The sequence below is a fragment of the Camellia sinensis genome, chromosome 5 (assembly GCF_055761805.1).
Source record: "Camellia sinensis isolate YWXY chromosome 5, ASM5576180v1, whole genome shotgun sequence".
Taxonomy (NCBI): domain Eukaryota; kingdom Viridiplantae; phylum Streptophyta; class Magnoliopsida; order Ericales; family Theaceae; genus Camellia; species Camellia sinensis.
Genome location: NC_138965.1, coordinates 216786360 through 216808903, shown reverse-complemented (window position 1 = coordinate 216808903; position 22544 = coordinate 216786360). Strand labels below are relative to the sequence as shown.

The 22544-nt window shown below is 39.6% G+C and overlaps 1 protein-coding gene across 22 annotated transcripts in view; it reads left to right on the top strand.

Annotated features, from left to right (window-relative positions):
* The window catches only part of LOC114294015 (uncharacterized), a 43525-nt gene that overhangs the window by 441 nt on the left and 20540 nt on the right, over nt 1-22544 (top strand). For 4 of the 22 annotated variants that reach the window (XR_014331057.1, XR_014331059.1, XR_003640331.2 and 1 more), the window contains exons 2-4: nt 84-179; nt 287-334; nt 1100-1207. The gene's annotated coding sequence lies outside the window, so the exon portion shown is untranslated. The other 18 variants (XR_014331065.1, XR_014331069.1, XR_014331068.1 and 15 more) reach the window with 15 other exon arrangements.

Here is a 22544-nt window from a genome sequence, read left to right as displayed (position 1 = left end):
TACGCTTCTGATCTCTCCCTCTGCTTCTCGTACAAGCTCAATTTAATCATCAATTTTTTTTTTTTTTTGCTTTTGAATTCAAGTATCGGATGGGAAGTTTTGTGATTTCTGGTTCGATTTAATCATCATTGCCTTTGGATTCAAGTATTTGATGAGAAGATCTGTAGTTATGGTTTCTGGTAAGGTTTTTATGCTTCAATCTCTTCTATTTCTTGTGCATGTTTTGATTTATCATCATTTTTTGGCTTTTAAATTCAAAGTATCTGATGTGAAGTTTTGTAATTAGGGTTTTTGGTGAGGTTTGATTGTCTGGTTTCGGTGGTGTCAGTTTAAGGTATATGCAATTACTCATTACTGGAGTTCACTGATTAGTGTTTCGTAGTTTCAATTTGATTTTGATTTGCTTGGCCTCTGAGACATTGTTCTTCTGATCAGTGTTTATATTTTTTGTGAAGTGTGGTGTATATTTCATGAATTAGATAGATATATGAGCATCTATTTTTTCAGAATTCTGGAGATGTTGCCATGGATGATGACATTGTTCATAGTGATTTATTCTGAGATTTTTTTAGTGATTTGGAAACAAAATTTCCTAATGCAGGTTGTTTTCAACTTATTTTCCAAATTTATGTAATTTGTGAAATTGTATTTTAAAATATTACCATTTTAAATTCGAAGTTCTGTTTTCAAAACATGACTATATTAAATAATAAAGAATTAAATTCGTGGGATAAAAACACTACTTTGTAAAATAAAGTTGTGTTTTCATTCCAAAACTTATGTTTTCATTCCAAAACTTAGTATACTCCTACGACTCATTTCACGGTGCCAGTAATCAGTGAAGTTGTGGAATGAAGACACGAATTCTTTTCATCAGGATTCAATTCTTCATTTCTATTAGCATCGGGTTTTATGAATTCAAATTCAAAATTCACAAACTACTATTGGGTTTGGGAAATTTGTATTCGAGTCACTATGGATTCGTCAAAAAACTCAATTAATGTTATATGAATGATAGGTTGCACAATTGTTTGAATGGATGTACTGGACTTTCAAGTGTAGGATATTTTCTTGACTTGCTTGCTCATATGCTTAATAGGATTCTGGCTTTATGTGCAATACCGTGTCTGATTAGCAAATTCAACAAGGATCCCAGCGTGTGGAGCTTGTAAAGAACACTTTCCTCTTTGGAATCCAATGAAATCAGGTAATTCTAACAATTCAAAGATGGAATAGGAACGTTTGAACAGCATTTCATTTGAAATTCAAGTGAGAACCAAGTTTGAAAATGAAAAACCAAATTGCAGTTTTTGCTGCAAATGCATAGGAAGAATGAGAAGACTGAGATTGTCGATCACAGAGCCATAGGATGATCACTTGTTCGGCTCTCACTAAAGCCAGCTAAACTTGTTGGCGTTAGGTACAGAGCTGGGCTTTGTCTATGGTTTTAAAAAACAGTGCTCAAAATCATAAAAAATGATTGTTTGGTGGTTTTGGAAAATAAGAACGAAAAATCAATAATGCAAAACTAAAGTATAAAAATTGTTAAAAGTGATAAAATGCTAGAAAAGTAGGGTTACAAAGAGCATTGACTGGTAGAATGGCAGTTATGATGTTATATTTTGTACTAATCAAACCAAACCAAACCAAACCAAACCAAGCCAAGCCTTAAGTCCCATCAAATAGGGTCGGCTACATGAATCCTCCTTCTCCATGTGGCCCTATCAAAGGCCATTTCGTTAGTCAAATTAAGTAGATCCATATCTTTATTTATAGCGCTAACCAACGTTAATTTAGGCCTATCTCGTCCCCTAACACTTCCATCTACCGTTACAGCATCGCATCTCTTCACTACTGCCTCTGTTGGTCTCTTTTGAATATGACCAAATCATCTCAATCGATTTTCTCTCAACTTATCTTCTATCGGTGCTACTCTTACCCATTCCCGAATACATTCATTCCTAATTCTGTCTTGTCTAATCTTGCCACACATCCACTTTAGCATTCTCATCTCATCTACACTCATCTTATCTACATGTTGTTTCTTGGTTGCCCAACACTACGTTCTATATAACATCGCTGGTCTAATAGCTGTTCTATAGAACTTACTTTTAAGTCTAGTGGGTATTCGTTTATCGCACAGTACCCCAGATGCACTTCTCCACTTACACCATCTTGCCTTAATCCTATGGGCCACATCCGCATCAATCTCCTCCGCTGTTGTGATAATCGACCCTAAATAACGAAAATGTTCACTCTTAGGCAGTTCTTGGTTCTCAATCTTGACTTCTCCTCTGCTTTCATTGTTACTATTATTAAATTTACAGTCCATGTACTCTGTCTTAGTTCTGCTTATCCGGAATCCTTTAGATTCAAGAGCTTTTCTTCAAATCTCTAACTTTGTATTAACTCCTTCTCTAGCCTTGTGTTTTGACAGTTAATTTACGATTCTCTGTTAATGTTAAACTTTTGAAAACTTTGAACTGCTATTGATTGATATGGGGTTTATTTTTTGTTAGTCTGTTTTTTGTTTAACATGTTGATCTTGCTTTATGTAGTGTTCTCTGAACATATTTTGTCTAGAAAAATAAACTTGAGGAGGTTGTATAGTATGCATGGTAAAACTTTGTGTTGGTTTTATCATTTTGTTTTGCCACAACCATTATATTTTGGGAGAATTACAACACAATGGAATAAAAAAAAAATTATCAAAACATGTGGAGTGCAAGTGACTTTGTAATGGGATGCAAATGAAAAACTGTGAGTCACTCACACCTCTCCATATTTGTGTAAAAAAAATTTGTCTGTCCCACTACTATGTAATTTCCCTTATATTTTTGTGAATATTTTATCTCGTTTTAATACTCCGATTGTGTTGACAGCCTAAATTAGACCTAAACCCCTGGTACTTTCAATACAAGATAATATATATATCAATAATAATAATATTCTATGTTACATACTTTTAAAATCATTAAAAAAATTAATAAATTTAATATAATTCATTTTCTATACCAAACCAAACCAAGCCTTAAGTCCCATCAAATGGGGTCGGCTACCTGAATCTTTCTTCTCCACGCGGCTCTATCAAAGGCCATTTCGTTAGTCAAATTAAGTAGATCCATATCTCTATTTACAAAGCTAAACAACGTTAATCTAGGCCTACCCTGTCTCCTAACGCTCCCATCTACCGTTACAGCATTGCATCTCTTCACTACTGCCTCTGTTGGTCTCCGTTGAATGTGACCAAACTATCTCAATCGATTCTCTCTCAACTTATCTTTTATCGGTGTTACTCCTACCCATTCCTGAATACACTCATGCGTTTGTTCACAGCAGTGGAAACCTCATGGAGGCAAGGGGCTCCAATTAAAGAGGCTGGTACGACAGTAGTAGCACAACGTAAAGGGGAGCGAGAGCTCAGAAATTTGGAGTGCTCGGTTAATTATGAGCATGGAGGGGAGACGGCTGGACAGGGCCCAAGAAGAGAGCGATGAGGTCCTCTGTTGTTAAAATGAAGTCAAAAGTGGTATCGTGGAATGTGCGTGGCTTGAATGAGAGGGATAAACACCTCGTCGTTCGATCAGTACTTCGAAGTGCGAGGGCGGATGTGGTGTGTTTGCAGGAGACGAAAATGGAGGTGTTGGGTGGAGATGTGGTGAGAGAGGTTTGGGTGGTAGGTTTGTGGCTTGGGCATATTTACCGGCTATGGGTACGGCTGGGGGGGTTTTACTCTGTTGGGATAAGAGAGTGGTGGTGAAGGAGGATGATGAGGTAGGAGGTTTTTCGGTGTCTTGTCTATTTTGTTGTGTGGAGGACAATTTTCGGTGGGTGTTTTCAGGGGTGTATGGCCCAGTCCGCAGTTCTGAGAGGAGTGCTTTTTTGGGTGAGTTGGTGGATGTCGCGCATTGCTGGTCAGAGTCGTGGTGTGGGGGGGTGATTTTAATTTGGTTCACTGGCTAGTGGAGAAGATGGGGTGTAGTAGGGCGCAGGGGTCGATGCGGGGGTTTTGTGCTTTTATTGATGCGTTGAACCTGGTTGATTTGCCTCTTCATGGGGGAGTTTTACTTAGTCTAATGGCCAACAGATGTCTCGGATTGATAGATTTCTGGTTACTAGTGGTTGGGAGGAGCATTTTACGGAGGTGGTACAACGTCGATTACCTCGACCAGTGTTAGATCATTGGCCGATTATGCTTGGCAGTGGAGGTTTTTCTAGTGGGCTGACGCCTTTTTGATTCGAAAACATGTGGCTGCAATCGGAAGATTTTTTAGAGGGTTGGTGGATGGTGGAGTACTTACATGTAGGGATGGCAATTTGAACCCAGCTCGATGGGGACTCGACTCCCCGTCCCCGATAAGAGTGGTTTTTCCTCGAAAAATACCCTCGACAGGCCGGGGATGGTATTTGAAATTGAAACCCCGATTAGTTTCGGGCCGGGGACAGGGATAGCTTTCACAGCCTCGGACCCGGCCCGTCCCTGGCCCCGTTTCTCCTCGAAATAAAATTACCATAATACCTCTCCATTCATCCATATATATAACCCTCCTTTGTTAATTACCCCTCTGATCTGTCTTTGTCTCACTCTCTCTCTCTCTCTTCTCTCACTCTCTCTCTTCTCTCCGCAGTCGGCGATGGCGTCGTCGTCTCCTGCTCACCGCCTCCTCCTCCTCCTCTGTCGCCTTTCACCGTCTCCTCCTCCTCCTCCTCCTCTGTCACTTCCTCCTCCTCCAGGCCACCGCCGAACCGTCGCCTCTCTCCTCCTCCTCCCTGCGCCACAGCAGATCGGAACATATCCCGCCACGGCCAACCACCGTCGATTCCCTTTTTCTCAGATCTGAGCAGATCCTCCCTCCTCCACTCAGATCTGAGCAGATCCTTCCTTTGCCACTTAGATCTTCCCTCTCGCCTCCTCCTCCCTCCGCCACCGTCTATCTGTCTCTATTTTTTTTTTGTATCTGTCTATATTTTTGTTACACTAAAAAAAATTTCAACACCAAGAAATGTTGTTGATGATGTTTTTAAGAATTTTTTTTTGTTGATTCCATATATAGATTATTTATTTATTTATTTATTTATTTTTTGTTGAATAGATCTGTGTTTGTGTGTTGAATAGATCTGTGCGTGTGTTGTGAACAGGTCTGTCGGGGATTTTTCGGGCTCGGGAAAACCCGATCCTCGTTAGGGGGCAGGGGCGGGGGAGGTGATGCCTTCCTCGTCGGGGATCGGGGTCGGGGACGGGGATTTTTTAATCTTCGGAGATCGGGGACGGGGAGTGTCATCCCCGGCCCTGCCCCAGCCCGTTGCCATTCCTACTTATATGGTTAATGGAACTTCTAGTTGCATGTTGGCTCAGAAATTGAAATTACTCAAAGGGGATTTGAAACAGTGGAATAAGGAGGTTTTTGGCCTGGTGGAGGTTCAGAAAGCGGAAGTAGTGGCCATCCTTCAGTCCTTAGATGCATGGGATGTTTCCGGCAGGCTTTTAGAGGCGGATGCAGCTAGAAGGGAGCCGACCAAGCAGGATTATGTTCGTTTGGCTCGTATGGAAGAGATATGTTTTCGTCAGAAATCTCGATGTTTATGGTTGAAAGAGGGGGATCGGAATACCAAGTTCTTTCACCGAATGGCAAATAGCCATAGAAGGGCCAACCAGATTGTGTGAATGCGGGTGGATAGGAGAGATTTGATTACTGATGAGGATATTCAGAGAGGCATTGTGGGTTTTTATCAACGACTATTTTGGGCTTCGGATGGGAAATGGAGGCCGGGGTTGGATGGGGTCCTATTTGATGTTATCTCTGCAGGGGATAGGGAGGGGTTGGAGCGGGCCTTTACAAAGGAAGAGGTGTTAGGGGCTTTGAAGGTGATGAGTGGTGACAAAGTTCCGGGTCTAGATGGTTTCACTATGGCTAGCAAAAGTGTTGGCGAATCGCCTTCGAGGTGTGTTGTTAGATGTGGTGTTTAAATCCCAGAATGCTTTTGTTGGGGGAAGGCAGATTCTAGATGCGGTTTTGGTGGCTAATGAATATGTTGATTCTCGAGTCCGGGACGGGCGACCTGGTTTGATCTGTAAACTGGATATCGAGAAGGCCTATGATGATGTAAATTGGGATTTTCTGCTTTATATGATGGGTTAGATGGGTTTTGGTGATAGATGGTGTCAGTGGATGAAGTTCTGTGTTTCCACAGTGTGGATGTTTGTGTTGGTGAATGGTTCTCTGGCCAGTTTCTTTCCGACTTATCGGGGTCTTCGGCAGAGGGATCCTTTATCTCCTTTTCTGTTTATCCTCGTTATGGAGGCCTTTAGTAGATTGTTGTTCAAGGCTATTCATGAAGGTTTGTTGCAGGGTTTTCGTGTGGGTTCGTTAACAGGGACAGTAATGGGGGTGTCTCACTTACTATATGCAGATGATGCTTTGGTTTTTTGCGATGCGGATTAGGTGCAGTTGGGCTTCCTTCAATGTGTTCTAATTTGTTTTGAGGTAGTTTCGGACTTACGGATTAATTTAAGTAAGTCTGAGTTGATTTCGGTGGGAGAGGTTGAGAGGCTGCTAGTATTAGTGGCGGTTCTAGGCTGCAAGGTGGCCAATTTACCAGTGACTTACTTGGGTTTGCCTTTGGGTGCTAGTTTTAAGGCAAAAGGGGTGTGGGATGGGGTGGTAGAGCGGGTTCAACGTCATTTGGCAGGCTGGAAGCGACAATATTTATCGAAAGGGGGACGGCTGACTTTGATTAAGAGTGTGTTGAGCAGTCTTCTGACTTACTTTATGTCGTTGCATGTTATTCCCATCTCTGTGGCTGCTCGCTTAGAGAAACTTCAGAGGGATTTTCTGTGAGGAAGTTGACGAGAGGATTTCAGATATCACTTGGTTGATTGAGGGCAGATTTGTTGCCCAAAGGAGGTGGGTGGTTTGGGGGTGCGGGGTTTGGTGCAGTTTAATATGGCTTTGTTAGGAAAATGGTTATGGCGGTTTGCTAGTGAGGGGGATCGCTTTTGGCGTAGGGTTGTGGCCTCTAAGTTTGGGGTTGTTGAGGGGAATTGGCGGTCGGGGGATGTGTTGGGGTCTCATGGGCGAGGCTTGTGGAAAGGAATTTGACTGGGGAGGGGGGAGTTTTGAGAGAGGGTGAATTTTTGAGTGGGGACTGGGGAGAAGGTTAGATTCTGGAAAATAGATGGTGTGGGGAGATGGTTTTGGAGGTGCGATTCCCTTTGATTTTTAGTATTGCAAAGGACCGGGAGGTTACGGTTACTTCTTATTTGGGGGGTGGGGAGGTGGTGGTTTGGGATATTCAGCTTCGGCGTGAAGTTCAGGATTGGGAAGAGGGTCAGTTGGGGGTGTTGTTTGGCTTTCTATATAGGTTGGGCTTATTGGGAAGGGGGGAAGATGTGTTGGTTTGGAATGTGGCGGGTGCCAAAGGTTGGTTTTCTGTTCGTTTCTTTTATCGGAGTTTGGTGGGGAAGGTGGGTTGTGTGTTTCCTTGGCGGAGTATTTGGGTGCCTTGTGTTTCTTCTAAGGTGGTTTTCTTATGGACGGTTGCCTTAGGCTGAAATCTCACAATTGATAATGTTAAAAATACTGTATTATTGATTGATATATCTTGATCTTCTGTCTATTACAAATGGTTCCTTATATAGATGTAGGTGTAGTGGATGGTGGTAGTGGTGTAGTGGGTTAGGTTTAGTGGAGTAGGTGAGGTGGTAGTGGTGTAGTGGGTTAGGTTTAGTGGAGTAGGTGAGGTGGTAGTGATGGTAGGTGATGGTAAATTCTAACAGCCCCCCGCAAACTCAAGGGGGATAGGAACTAGCCAACTTGAGTTTGGAGAGAGTAACAAAACAAGAAAATACATAAAAATAAAAAAGGATAGGAGACACTGTATGGTCGTGTCAGACCATTGGCGAAGACACTGAATGGTGGTGTCATAACGTTGTAGAGGACACTGTTTGGGGGTGTCATAACGTTGTAGAGGACACCGGATGGCGGTGTCAGACCGATGTAGAAGACAGTTTATGGGGTCATGTCGGACCGTTGTAGAAGGACAGTTTATGGGGTCATGTCGGACCGTTGTAGCAGGACAGTTTACGGGGTCATGTCGGACCGTTGTAGAAGACAGTTTATGGGGTCATGTCGGACCGTTGTAGCAGGACAGTTTATGGGGTCATGTCGGACCGTTGTAACAGACAATGTTGTGACAGTTGTTGTGACAGTTTACAGAGTCTTGTCGGACCCTTGTAGAAACTAACCGGAATCTATGTCGGGACAGTTTACAGAGTCTTGTCGGACCCTTGTCGAAACTAACCGGAATCTATGTCGGGACAGTTTACAGAGTCTTGTCGGACCCATAAAGGAGCTAACCGGAATCTATGTCGGGACAGTTTACAGAGTCTTGTCGGACCCATAAAGGAGCTAACCGGAATCAATGTCGGGACAGTTTACAGAGTCTTGTCGGACCCTTGTAAAAGTTGCACCCTCAAAAGGTGTGCCCAATTTTTCAAAAGGCGTGCCATCAAAAGGCGTGCCCACTTTATCAAACGATGTGCCATGAAAAGGTGTGCCAGTTTGTCGGGCGTCAAGAGGCGCGCGATGCGCGTGGCTGCCTCGGCTATAAGACAGAGGCTGAGGCTGAGGCAAAAACACCTGTGAGAGATATTCTGAGAGAGATTTCTGAGAGAGATTCTGTATAACACTCTGTTGCCCAAAAAATGGCTTCATCTTCCCGGAGTCTGCTCACTCTCTTTCCCGACCTCAACGAGTCAACAAGAGAGAGAACTGGTGCGGAGGCACTGGAACCTCAACCAAGCGTCCCGGAGTTTGCTCCGTTGAACTTTCCGATGCGGTCGGTGGAGCAAAGAATGGCAGTGCAGTCAGATGTGGAGGCCAATCAGTATACCTTGAAGTCATGTGTGGAAACCATGACGGCGGTCACAAATTTGTCAAACCGGCTGCAGAGTAGGACAAATGAGGTGCAGCAGGTAAACGCTCAACTGGCTCTGCTCCAACGCATGTATAAGGATGCGCGAGCAGAGATTAGTGTGCTGAAGGCGGAAAATAAGGAGCTGAAGCGGAAGGCCACCGTGATGTTCCGATTTGGAGGTCCACCATATGCTGTAGTGGAGGAGCAGGGAGGAGTGAACGTGCTCGGTGGACAAGGAAACACGGAGGCAACACCGGCAAGGGCCGTCCAAGACGGAGGCAAGAAGAAGAGACCTGCAGCAGAGTAGAGAAGAAAAATCCCACTGTGGGTGTGGGTGTGGGTGTGGGTGTTTTGTTTTGATTTGTTTGTGTTTGTGTTTGTGTTTGTTTGTTTTTTTTTTTTTTTTTTTTTTTTTTTTTTTTTTTTTGTGTTGTTGTAAAATGGTGATCGGGGTTGTTCCCGGAGAGGAATAAAATAAGGTAAGGTTTGGTGTGCAAATCTTTATCACACGGATTTGTGAAAAACAACAATGGTGTTTGGATTTTTTTTTGTTTTTTGTTTTTTTTGTTTTATTAAAAAATAATAATAAGAATAATAATAATATATAAAGGTAGAAAGCATATGCTGCAAAAGTTGACAGAGTGAAAACTTTGGGTAAGAGAGTATAAAAAAAAATATATACATATATATATATTAAAATAAAAGAAAGTGGAGTGGGATTGGGAGGTGCAAAAGAGTATAATCAAGCGTGAATGGAATGATGAAAGTTGACGATGATGCATGCCATGTCATTTTTATTTATTTATTTATTTTTTTCATTTTTCTTATTTTATTTTATTTTATTGTTTTTTTGTTTTTTTGTTTAACTGTAAAGTGGGTCACATGGGTGACTCAGGAGTGCTGTAAAGCCTGTCCCTTTAATCAATGGGTTCGAAGAAAATAGAGAGAGAGAAAGAGATACCACAGATGAGAGACATGTTCAAAGGGGCGAAGAGCACGAAGAGTGAGTTCGCCATCGCCGATCTGCTAGCGTTTAACCGATTTGGTGAGTACGAAATGGAGTGGCTAGTGTTGCAATTCTTGTGAAGACTACACCGGAACGATCCCGGATGATTCGTCGGCGAGCACATGTAGGTCCTCTTCGGGAGATTTGACAACGGATTGTTGTTCTGCTTCCGAACGACCTGGTCTCGAGGCGAGGCCGCCAGCGAACGGCTAGGAGACTTGGACCTATCGATCGAAAACCGGACTGACGGAGCGAGTGGAGCGAATCCGTGAAGGTTGACGCGCGTCGGGGAAGATGGACGGTTGAAGAAACCGTTGGACGGAGAGGAACAGAAGCTTGAATTCGTGGACGAAGCGTAGAACGACGATGTCTCGGATGACGATGAAGAGCCAAACCGACCAGACGGTGAAATTGATCGCCGAAAGGCCGATGCGATTGGTAGAACTGGTCCGCTTAATCTTCTAGACGAGGACCCCATTGTTAATGCTAGAGAGAGAGAGAGAATTATTGGTGGTCCACGGTGGTTCACAGCGGTCGACGACGGTGGAGCAACACACTAGAAGATCTTGTAGCTGGTAGTAAAGAGGTAAAGATAGTGATTCAGTGAATGACATAGGCAGTTGTGGAGGTTTGAATTGGTTGAGCTCCGGCGGGCGGTCAAGGCAAGGTTGCCGCCCGCCGGAAGGCGATGAACACCAAGATCTTTAACCTTGCTCTGATACCATGTTAAAAATACTGTATTATTGATTGATATATCTTGATCTTCTGTCTATTACAAATGGTTCCTTATATAGATGTAGGTGTAGTGGATGGTGGTAGTGGTGTAGTGGGTTAGGTTTAGTGGAGTAGGTGAGGTGGTAGTGGTGTAGTGGGTTAGGTTTAGTGGAGTAGGTGAGGTGGTAGTGATGGTAGGTGATGGTAAATTCTAACAGATAATCTGGTTCGCCGGGGGTATTTGTTAGTCAATCGTTGTTGTATGTGTTGTGTAGAAGCAGAGTCTGTTGACCATTTATTTCTTCATTGCTCTGTTACTTTGCTACTTTGGGGGCTGGCATGTTCTCTTTTTGGGATTATGTGGGTGCAACTAAAGGGAGTTGTGGACATGTTGTGGAGTTGGCGGGGGGGCTCGTGTTCAGCGGCGTTGGCAACGGGTGTGGTTGTTGGTGCCTTTCTGTTTGATATAGTTGGTGTGGCTGGAACGAAACAGGCGAACTTTCCAAGATATTGAGCAGTCGGTGCTATGGTTGCAGAATCGGTTCTTAGTGACCTTGTATAGTTGGTTGGAATGTAAATGCGATCCAGATTTGTCTTCTTTCTTAGATTTTTTGGATCATGTAGTTGGTTAGGTGGGTTTTGATTTGCCCTTTTAGTGCTCCTGTATTCTTTGCGTCATCTTGATACTTTTTAATAAATCTTGTTATTTATCAAAAAAAAAAAAAAAAAAATTTCTATCTTGTCTAGTTTTGCCACACATCCACCTTAGCATTATCATTTCAGCCACACTCATCTTATCTACATGTTGTTTTTTTGTTGTCCAACACTCCGTCCCATACAATATTGCTGGTCTAATAGCTATTCTATAGAACTTATCTTTTAGTCTAGTGGGTATTCGTTTATCGCACAGTACCCCAGACCCACTTCTTCACTTACACCATTCCGCTTTAATCCTATGGGTCATATCCGCATCAATTGCCCCCGCTGTTGTGATAATCGATCCTAAATAACAAAAATGTTCACTCTTAGGCAGTTATTGGTTCTCAATCTTCACTTCTCCTTTGCTTTCATTGTTACTGTTACTAAATTTACACTACATGTACTCTGTCTTAGTTCTACTTATTTGGAATCCTTTAGATTCAAGAGTTTTTCTCCAAATGTCTAACTTTATGTTAACTCCTTCTCTAGTCTCATCTACTAGCACGATATCGTCTGCAAAAAACATACACCATGACACGTCATCCTGAATATTTCTCGTCAACTCATCTATAACTAAAGCAAAAAGATAAGGACTTAAGGTAGATCCTTGGTGTAACTCTACAGTGATAGGAAATTCATTTGTCTCTCCAACAGGTGATCTAATAGTGGTCACCACCCCTTTATACATGTCCCTAATCACATCAATGTAACCTTGTGTTACCCATTTCTTCTCTAACACCTACCATATTATATCTCGGGACACTCTATAATATGTTTTTTTAAGGTCGATAAACACCATATAAATGCCTCTTTTCTTTTCTCTATACTTTTCTATTACTCTCCTTAAAAGATAAATCGCTTCCATTGTTGACCTACTAGGCATAAACTCAAATTGATTCTCTGACACCTCTGTTATATCTCGCAATCGGCGTTCCATCACCCTCTCCCACACTTTCATTATATGATACATTAGCTTGATTCCTCTATAGTTGTTGCAATTCTGGACATTTCCTTTATTCTTATAGATTGGCACTAAAATACTTTCGTCCACTCATCTGGCATGTTCCTAGTCAACAAAATTTTGCTAAACAACCTAGTCAACCAAGCAATCCCTTTTTTACCCAAACACTTCCAAGCTTCAATAGGAATATCATCTGGTCCTAAAGCCTTATTTGATTTCATCTTCTTAAGTACAATCTCCACTTTAAAGTTTCTAATCCTATAATAGAACCTATAGCCTTAGATTATCGTATTACTGGCTATTTCTTTCCCTATTGCCATACCTCCAAGTTCCTCATTTAATAGTTTCTCAAAATAGTTCTTCTATCTTTCCTTAATCTCTTCATCCTTCACCTATACCTTAGAATCCTCACTCTTGATGCACTTAACTTGATTAAAATCCTTGTTTTCTTCTCTCGTATCTTAGCAAGTTTGTATACTCTCTTCTCTCCCTCTTTACTATCTAGTCTAGTGTATAGGTCATCATAAGCTTCCAACTTAGCCTCTTTCACTATTTTTTTGACTTCCTTATTAGCCAATCTATAACTCTTAAGGTTTTCCTTAGTTCTATCTTTCTGTCACTTTTTAAAGCATTCTTTTTTTGCCTTAACTACTGCTTGAACCTCTTCCCTCCACCTCTAAGTTTCTCTAGAGCTGGTCCCGTCCCTCTCGACTCTCCAAACACTTCCCTTGAGATTCTCCTCATACAATTGGCCATCGAGTTCCACATAGTGTTAGTATCATCTTCTAAGTCCCAAGTACCTTCTTTATCTATTCTATTCTTAAATATTTCTAATTTATCCCCTTTTAGGTCCTACCATCTTGTCCTACGGCGCCCACCATCCTTCTTAACTTGGAATTGCCCTCTAAAACATAAATCTAGTACCAAAATCCTATGCTGAGAGGCCAGGCTCTCTCCAGGAATTACCTTACAATCATTGCATTTTAGGCGGTCCACTTTTCTTACTAAGAAGTAATCTATTTTGCTCTTAACTGACCCACTCTTAAAGGTTATCAAGTGATCCTTCCTCTTTTTATATATAGTATTGGCCACCATCAGGTCAGAAGTCAACGCAAAATCTAAGATACTCTCTCCAGTCTCATTTTTGTCACCAAAACTATATCCACCATGTACCCTTTCATAGCCTAGTTTATCTAATTCATTTTCTATATTAACATAAATTAGAGGATACATTTGGATGAGAAGTCTATAGTCAATTTTTTGATGTAGATATAGACATATATACATATGTAAGAATTTTTTTTGAATAAGATCGAGATCGTAGTGTGATTTTATATGGTTTTATGATCAAAATCGTACAAAATTTAAAATCTTATTTATGATCATGGGATTGTAAAATTGTATGATCATTTAAATCGGTATTTTAATAACCATGATTTTGATCTTTTTAATCTTATATTTTATGAAAAATTATTTTATGTTAATATGAACTAGTTGTATTTATTTATTTATTTTTTAAATTTTGTTAAAATTCAAGTATTATTGATTGATATCTTTATGATTGATGTATTACAAGATAGATAAATTACAATTCCTATACAATCTATATATAGAAGAAAATGTGGTAGTAGGTGTAGTGGAGGTGATAGTGGGTTAGGTGAAGTGGAGTGTGTGGTGAAGTGGAGGTAGGTGAAGTGGAGTGTGTAGTGGAGTAGGTGAAGGTAAAGATGGGAAATTCTAACAGCCCCCCGCAAACTCAAGGAGGAGAGAAACTAACCAACTTGAGTTTGGAGAGAGGAACAAAACAAGAAAATACATAAAAATAAAAAAAGATAGGAGACACTGTATGGTTGTGTCAGACCGTTGGTGAAGACACTGAAAGGTGGTGCCATAACGTGGTAGAAGACAGTTTATGGGGTCATGTCGGACCGTTGTAGAAGACAGTTTATGGGGTCATGTCGGACCGTTGGAGCAGACACTGTTGTGACAGTTGTTGTGACAGTTTACGGAGTCTTGCTGGACCCTTGTAGAAACTAACCGGAATCAATGTCGGGACAGTTTACAGAGTCTTGTCGGACCCATAAAGGAGCTAACCGGAATCAATGTCGGGACAGTTTACAGAGTCTTGTCGGACCCTTGAAAAAGCTAACCGGTATCAAATGTCGGGACAGTTTATAGAGTCTTGTCGGACCCCTGAAAAAGTTGCACCCTCAAAAGGTGTGCCCAAAGTGGTCAAAAAGGCGTGCCATCAAAAAGCGTGCCCAATGCATCAAAAGGTGTGCCATCAAAAGGCGTGTCCATTTTATCAAAAGATGTGCCATGAAAAGGCGTGCCAGTGTGTCGGGCGGCAAGAGGCGCGCGATACGCGTGGCTGCCTCGGCTATTTAACCATGACAGAGCCTGAGGCCGAGGCAGAAGCAAAAAAACTGCGAAATCCTCTGTAAAACTCTTCGTTGTGCTGAGAGAGAGAGGCTGTAACACTGTTGTGCTGAGAGAGAAACTCTGTAATACGCTGTAACACTCTGTTGCCCAGAAAAATGGCCTCTTCTTCCCGTTCAGCTATCCAGAATATGGCATCCTCATCCCGAGGTCTACTCACTCTCTTTCCCGACCTCAATGAGTCAACAAGAGAGATAACGGGTGCGGTGGCACTGGAACCTCAACCAAGCGCCCCGGAGTTTGCTCCGTTGAACTTTCCGATGCGGTCTGTGGAGCAAAGAATGGCAGTGCAGTCAGATGTGGAGGCCAACCAGTATACTTTGAAGTCTTGCGTGGAAACCATGACGGCGGTCACAAATTTGTCGAACCGGCTGCAGAGTAGGACAAATGAGGTGCAGCAGTTAACCTCCCAGCTGGCTCTGCTCCAACGCATGTATAAGGATGCGCGAGCAGAGATAAGTGTGCTGAAAGCAGAAAATAAGGAGCTGAAGCGGAAGGCCACCGTGATGTGGCGATTTGGAGGTCCGCCATATGCTGCAGTGGAGGAACAGGCTGGAGGCAACTTGCTTGGTGGCCTAGGAAGTATGGAGGCAACGCCGTCAAGGGCTGCCCAGGACGGAGGCAAAAAGAAGAGACCGGCGGCAGAGTAGAGAAAAAAAATCCTGTCTGGGGATGTGGTTGTTGTGTGGGTTTATTTGTTGTTTTTTTTTTTTTTTTTTTTGGTTGTAAAATGGATCGGGGTGAGCCCCGATAGGAATAAAATGAATTTGGGGTGCAGGTCGTCTTCTTCGTCTTTTTTTTTTTTTTTTAATTTAATTTAATTTAATTTAATTTTATTTTTATTTTTATTTTTATTTTTATTTTTATTTTTTAATGTAAAATGGAAGATAAAATAAAATAAAAAGACGAAGTGTGGTGGAGTATATGGCATAGTATAATATGGTAGAATATAGGATAATGGTGTGGTGGGAACGTGGTGGTGTGTGAAGAATAAAAAATAAAAGGGGTCGCTTTAGGCAGGTGCGTGTCGGCTAGTGGAGGTGAATATGAAAAGAAAAAGAAAGGAAAAGAGAGGGTGTAAAGGGAGAGAGAGAGAAAAGAGATACAGGGGCAAAGCAATGTGGGTGTCGTGTGCTGTTCAAAGAAGGAGTAAAATAATAGAAAAGAAAAAAGAAAGTGGAGTGGGAATGTGCTAAACCAAAACTGCCGAGATAATGAGATCTGGTGGTGAGGGAGGACCTCATGTCCACAATGGCAGATTGGTCTGCATCTCTCATGGAGGTGGGCGTCGTTGCCAGTCCATAGGTTGCGCCAAGGGTGCTCAAGGAAGCACCATGTATTGCAAGGCTCATGGCGGTGGAAAACGTGGCAGATTCGGCGACAGTAGCGGAGAAGACCTCGAAGTGAAAGCTCCGAAGAAGAGAGCGGAGACTTGGGTCCAGGAAGAGACTCGGAGTCTGATCAGTTTTCGCCGCGATGTTGATGGTTTCTGCAACACGTCCAAGTCGAACAAACACTTGTGGGAACAGATCTCGGCCAAGATGAGAGACAAAGGGTTCGATTGATCGGCGACTATGTGTACTGACAAGAGGAGGACATGTTCTCATGGGATTCTGCGTATGTTTAGAGACGTAGCAAATGGGACGACCGGTTTTCCTGGGAAGTCAAAATCTGCTTTTGGCTCTAATGCTTCAATGAAGTCAAATAGTTATAACTCTGTAAAATCAGATGCCGCTCTTGCTAGCAAATTTTCAACTTTGCCCTTGGATTCTAGGTCACGAAAATCTGCTGCCAATATCCACCTCCGCGAACAGTGGTCCGTCGGTGACGGGTGCAAAACAAGATGGTACCTGGGTTGGTTTTGATGGATGAAAATCCGGCATGCAGAAATAGTTGGAAGATGAGAGGTTCGGCGGGCGGCCAAGACGAGGCTGCCGCCCGCCGGTGAAGCAAAAATACTAGGTTCTTAACCTGGCTCTGATACCATGTTAAAATTCAAGTATTATTGATTGATATCTTTATGATTGATGTATTACAAGATAGATAAATTACAATTCCTATACAATCTATATATAGAAGAAAATGTGGTAGTAGGTGTAGTGGAGGTGATAGTGGGTTAGGTGAAGTGGAGTGTGTGGTGAAGTGGAGGTAGGTGAAGTGGAGTGTGTAGTGGAGTAGGTGAAGGTAAAGATGGGAAATTCTAACAAATTTCAATGGGGGATGAGATAGTGTAATTTACCAAAATGAAAAAAAAACCAGATGAGCCTTGTAAAACTTACAATTACAATAACGCCGGATAAAAAATGGCAATTTCGTAATTTTCAGTAAACAAATATGAACGGTATCTCCAGCCCAAAACCCTAAGGGAAATTCTATTTCCGCACATCATATTACCTCAGCCCACACACTTAATGAATTGTTTTTATATTATATTTTTGTCCTAAAATAAAAATACCAAAATACCCTTATATTAAATCACGCACGTCTCTCTCTCTCTCTCTCTCTCTCAAACCCCCCATCTTTCTTCCTAGATCTAATTCACTCTCTCTCTCTCTCTCCATCAGAGGTGGCAAGGGCTTTAATCACTGCCGGCCGCCGTTCTCATGGCTTCCGTTGGTTGTCGCTCCTTTCCGACTTTTCCTCCTTCAATCTCCACCATCGCCCTCACTCTCTTTCTTCTTAGGTAGGTCGCACTCACTCTTTCTTCTCAGGTATGAAGTGGAAAATATACAAGAAAAAGTTCTCCTTTAATTGCTCAAATAGAAAATAATTTATGTAGCATATGGTTTCCAGGAAGAACATCCAAGTTTGAGAAGCCTTTTGGAGGTTTTAGACGCATTGGAACTATTTAGCAAAAAATTCTTGATCTGTAAATCATAAATGTTAGTGCTTTTGCTTAGAAATCATAATTTCTTGAAATGATTAGATGTTGCTTCCAATTCAATATGTTGTTTCAAATATTCTGATTTTGTATTTGGTTGAAGTCATGAATTGATGTTGTTCTATCATTTGTTTAATGTGACTACAACTAGCAAACCCCCAACTCTCTCTCTCTCTAGCTTTCTCTCTCTAGGACTTATCTTCATCATCCTCTACCACCGCAGGGCCCCAACCCCTGATCTGCCTCGCTCACCGTCGCCACCACTAGTGCGGGATAGGAATTGTGGCAGTTGGGATGATCGGAGGTGGCAGAGACTGGTGGTAATGGTGGTGTGAAGAATGAATGAGATTAGGGCATTTTTGGTATAATAAGTTGTGTATTGAGTAAAAAATGAGATTTCAAATTTATGAAGTGTGTGCTTTGAGAAATGATGTACAGAAAGAGGATGTGATGTATGGAAATAGAATTTCTCAAACCCTAACATAACTCAATAAATACCCCCCTTCTCTCTCTCTCTCTCTCTCTCTCTCTCTCTCTCCGCCTTTGTAACTATTCCTCTGAAACAACCTCTCAGATCTACGTCATCCGCCAGAGCATCATCGCCAAAGAAGTACGTCGACGAACAGTCCAAGAAGGAGATCAATGATATTCTTGTTACGTATGATCGTACTCTCTTCGTCGCGGTGCTCGTGCTAGGTTCTAGAAATCCTACTGTTAAGAGCGATTTCATCAGTATGCTTCTTCTATTATTAATCTGTTTTGGTTTATGTTTGGAATTGTGTTTTTGAGAGATTTTTGCTAATGATTGTTATATGCATTTCAGTTGATTGAAACTTCGATGTTAGGAGTTTTGAATTTGAATATGAACTGCTTTAGTTGTTTTTATGTCTTTATACTGCATATTTAACCTATAAATTTGTGGCTGATTGTAGGACTGCATAAATATAACTAGTATCTATAATTTATAAAACCAATACGAAAATCTTTTCGATCAAACGTTGTGTCTCTAATCTTCTGAAACCTTACTCTTTCTCTTGAACTGCTGACCTATTGAGAGAATCAGCAAATTGATTACTAATCTTATAAATCAGGATTCAGGCATGAACCAGAAGAGTTAGATCCATGCATCGATAGATTAACTCAATGCTTACAAAGCTATTTGTGGTAGAAATTATTTCATGCATGCTTATACTTGAATCCTTCTACAGTGATAGCTTGTCACAGAGGATAAAAAAATTATTATATGACATATATATAAATATTTAATTTAATGATAATGTTGAAGAGTATAAGGAGGAGAACATGTAAAAATTTAGATTGCTTTTTTTTAATTATTGGATTCTAAATTATTTTATTCAATCTTGTAATGTATGTCATGTTTGTCTAAACATAAGCACGTGTTCCCGCCAAGTGTTTGAATCGTGTTTGAACTCTAGCTTTTATATTTTTATTTTTAAATAAGACATTTTTTACTGTGTATACTAATACAGTGTCGCTTCGGACATGACACACCACTTTCCTAGAATAACTTCGAATATTTTCATCAAATTATATACATATATAACCTTACTTCTGTGTCGGTATTTCTCAGTCACGCATATTTTCATCACATTATATACATATATATGTAACACTGGCAAAAACTTAGGTATCAAACACACATGGAAACTTAGATATCTATATTTATTTAATCGATTCTCTTTGTTGGAATTGTTTTACTATATATATATATATTTCTATTCTTTTTTATTGCAATTGTACACTAAAATATGATATAATATACCCCCCTCCCCCCGCCCCCGGGGTGTATATTTTGTACATTATGCCTTTATTTTCATTTAAGTTGTCTGTAGTTGTCCTTTATTTTATTTATTGTTTATTTATCACTACTGTAGATGTAGAATGCTATATATTTAATTTTATGATCCACGTAAAGTTTCTTTGATTTCTTTTGAGTTTTCAATCTTTTATTTTTGTATTAGTGATTGGTGTTTCTGTAAATTTACATATTTGATTGATGAAATTTATTAATAATATAAGCAGTTTAATATTTGGCTCATAATTTTCTCTTAATATGCAAATTAATTTGAGTTTAATTTTTCATTTCAAGCTTGAATTCCCCACTCGTATATGTAATCAAGGTGATTTGAGTGGAGTTAGAGTTTCTCAAATACTTAATGAGCTGAGCTCACGCTCAATTTTTTACGCTCCGCATGTTTGCAACCCTATTAGCCTATGATCTATTTGTTTGTCTTATTTTGTTTGTTTTGATTTCTTGTAATTCTTTTATTCTATTTATATATTTTTTTTCTCTTTTATTATTGCAATTGTGTATACACTATTAAATGATACTATTTCCCCACCTTTTCTATTCATTTTCTTCCTGTTTTTCCTTCTTATTTGTGTATATATTTTACATCATGCTTTAATTATTCTTTTAAGATGTTCAAAGTTGTACTTTATTTTATTTATTATTATTATTTTTATAATTGGATGTTCGGGCCAATTTGTGCGCAACTCGACTAATCCGGTCCTAAAATTAACGATTGGGCAAACCTCAAGTGGTTTTTTGGGGTGACTCGAACTTGAAACCTTGAATCTTATTGTCAAGTTTTTACCGCTTGGCCAACACCTTGGGGTTTAATTTATTCCTTATTTATTACCAAAGTAGGATGCTATATATTTAATTTTATGATACACATATAGTTATTTTTTCCTTCTATTTCTATGAGTTTTCAATCTTTTATTATTTCATTTTATTTTTCTATTAGTGTTTGGTGTTTTTGTAAGTTTACATATTTGATTAATGAAATTTGTTATTAATATAAGTATTCTTTTATATTTTACTCACAATTTAAATATAGGTTTAAATTTTCATTCCTAGCTTGACAAGTTTAATCGAGTTGATTCAAGCGGAGCCCGAGTTTGACTCAACTTGGCTGCAAATTTTTTTATATATTCAATTTCTTTTGTCTTGATTTCTTAGATTCCTTCCCCCCCCCCCCCCCCCCCCCCCCTTCCCTTCTTCTTTGTTGCAATTATACACTAAATATGATACTATCTTTCCACTCTTTTTCTATTTGTTTTCTTTCTTTCTCATTTGCATGTATTTTTTTGCATTATACTTATATTTTCTTTTAAGGTGTTCAATGTTGTCCTTCATTTTATTTATTGCTTTATATTACTACTGTAGAATGTTGTATTTTTAATTTTATGGCACATGTAATGTTATCTTTTCTTTTAATTCAAGTTTAATTTTTCATTTCATACTCGAGCTTGACTCGAGCCAAAGTCGAGTTTCTCAAATACTTAATGAATCGAGCTCGAGCTCAATTTTTTAAGCTTGACTTGAGCTTGTTTAATTCATATTTAACTGAGTCGGAAAGCCAACAAGCTTCCCTCGACTTTGCAGCGCTAATAGCTTAGGTTTATTTGTTCGATTCTCTTTGTTTTAACTTCTTGTAATTCTTTATTCTATTTATGTTTTTTATACTTTTATAGTATTTGAACGTAAAATATGATATACTATTTTCCACTACTTTTTTTCTTCTTTTTTATTTGTTTATTTTTTTCTAAATCTGATTCAGGAATTTAATAATGTTAGTATGTTACTTTGAAATACTGTATTTTGGTTATACATATTTCTTTTTGAGTTTTCAATCTTCTCTTAATTTATTTTATTTTCTATTAGTGATTGGTGTTTCTATAAATTTACATTTCTGATTTATGAAATTTATTAATAATATAAGCAATTTTTAATATTTGGCTTATAATTTTCTCTTAATATGCAAATTAATTTGAGTTTAATTTTTAATTTCAACAAGTTTCTCAATTATTTAATGAGCCGAGCTCGAGCTCAATTTTTTAAGCCCGCACCTTTGCAACCCTAATACCCTACGATCTATTTGTTTGTCTAATTCTCATTCTTTTGATTTCTTGTAATTCTTTTATGGGGAAATTATTGGAAACTCCCATTTTGGAGAGTTGTAGTCTACCAAGTCCCATTTTAAAATTAATAGACGTCCAAGTCCTATTTTTTTGGTAATGTGATCCGAAGGATCACATTATGTAATTATGGAATGGTTTTTCTCACTAATGTACCCTTTTTTTTGTAGTTGAAACGTGTGGGTCATAAATAACGTGGACACCCTTACATACACTACTAAACCCAAAAAAAGCTATAGTAAGCTTTTTTCAAACGTTACATACACCCACATCATAAAAAAGTTATAGTAAGCTTTTCCCAAATGTTACATACACCCACATCATAAAAAAGCAAACGTTACATACACCCACATCATAAAAAAACTATAGTAAGCTTTTCCCAAACGTTACATACACCCACATTAATGTGCTTTTCCCAAACGTTACATACACCTACATCATAAAAAAGTAAACGTTACACACACCCACATCATAAAAAAACTATAGTAAGCTTTTCCCAAACATTACATATACCCACATCATAAATGTGTTTTTCCCAAACGTTACATATACCCACATCATAAAAAAGCTATAGTAAGCTTTTCCCAAACGTTACATACACCCACATCATAAAAAAGCAAACGTTACATATACCCACATCATTAAAAAGCTATAGTAAGCTTTTCCCAAACGTTACATACACCTACATCATAAATGTGCTTTTCCCAAACGTTACATACACCAACATCATTCAAACATAATATCATCAAACCCAAAACAGTAAGTTCATGGGCAAAACTATCCACCCCCAAATAATGGGACCTTTGGGTATACAAAATTAAATATGGGACTGATTAGATTACAATCTCACCTTTTAGGATTTATGGGTCAATTCCCCTTCTTTTATTCTATTTATGTTTTTTTTCATCTCTTTATTATTGCAATTATATACTATGAAATAAATGATACTATGTCCCCATCTTTTCTATTTATTTTCTTGTTTT